The 1,279-nt window shown below is 65.6% G+C and overlaps 1 pseudogene; it reads left to right on the forward strand.

Annotated features, from left to right (window-relative positions):
• The first annotated feature begins 407 nt into the window (after positions 1 to 407).
• LOC108525974 (NAD kinase-like) lies at positions 408 to 1,271 on the forward strand (annotated as a pseudogene).
• The last annotated feature ends 8 nt before the right edge of the window (positions 1,272 to 1,279 follow it).

Here is a 1,279-nt window from a genome sequence, read left to right on the forward strand (position 1 = left end):
AAAAAAAAAAAAAAAGCACAGAAGTGTCAACTTGGGAGCAGAAAGGGACCCTGACCCCGCCGGCCTCCCTGGGCTGGGCTCCAACCCTGCCGGCCTTGCTGACGTGCGCCCTCCGACTCCCTCCGACTCCCGCTGATACCTTCTGACATCCTCTGACGCCCTCCGCTGCCCTCTGTCTCCCTCCGACGCCCTCTGATGCCCTCCGACTCCCGCTGACGCCCTCTGACATCCTCTGACGCCCTCTGACACCCTCCGATGCCCTTTGACGCCCTCCGACGCCCTCGGTCTCCCTCCGACGCCCTCTGACTCCCACTGACGCCCTCTGACACCCTCCGACTCCCACTGATGCCCTCTGACTCCCGCTGACACCCTCTGACACGTGCCCTCTGACTCCTGCCGGACCTCAGGGAACGCAGCTGTTGTTCTTCGGAGCCGGCTGAAGGTCAGGGTGGTGAAGGAGCTCCGGGGAAGACCGCGGTGCACAACGGGCTGGGTGAGAATGGCTCACGGGCTGCAGGCCTGGACATGGATGTCGGGAAGCAGGCCATGCAGTACCAGGTGAGTGGAGGCACCTCGGCCTCGGTGAGGGGCCCGGGGTGGGGGGACTTGGGTCCCAGGGGTGAGGGCCTTCCGCAGAGCCCAGCTGGGTGGGACAGCGGTGTCTGTGAGCTGTGCGGCCCCACCCACCCTGAGTGTGCAATGCTGTCATCCCCTCCAGGTCCTGAATGAGGTGGTGATTGACAGAGGCCCCTCCTCCTACCTGTCCAACGTGGACGTCTACCTGGATGGACACCTCATCACCACGGTGCAGGGCGACGGTAAGGCCCGCAGCGCTGTCCTGGGGCCCTGAGCGTCCCTCGGGCGGGAGTGACGCCTGCGCCTGTCCCTGTCAGGAGTGATCGTGTCCACCCCGACGGGCAGCACGGCGTATGCGGCCGCGGCCGGGGCCTCCATGATCCACCCCAACGTGCCGGCCATCATGATCACGCCCATCTGCCCCACTCGCTGTCCTTCCGGCCCATCGTGGTCCCCGCAGGGGTCGAGCTGAAGGTCAGAGCCAACGACGCTCCTTTTCCGGTTTGTGAGTCATTTGACCCCATGCAGCACAAAGCCCGGACCTAGCGCTCGGCTCTGCCGTGCTGGCTTCAGCCTCAGACATGGCCTCACCATCCTAGGGCCGTCCGTGCCCTCAGATGCAAGCCTGCCTTGCTGGTGCCCGAGATCTGTCCACCAGGTGCCCGGGGCCCGGGTCTGAGGGGCTTCCCGCCATTGTTGGTCT

This window comes from Rhinopithecus bieti, unplaced genomic scaffold (assembly GCF_001698545.2).
Source record: "Rhinopithecus bieti isolate Rb0 unplaced genomic scaffold, ASM169854v2 scaffold_50880, whole genome shotgun sequence".
Lineage (NCBI taxonomy): Eukaryota > Metazoa > Chordata > Mammalia > Primates > Cercopithecidae > Rhinopithecus > Rhinopithecus bieti.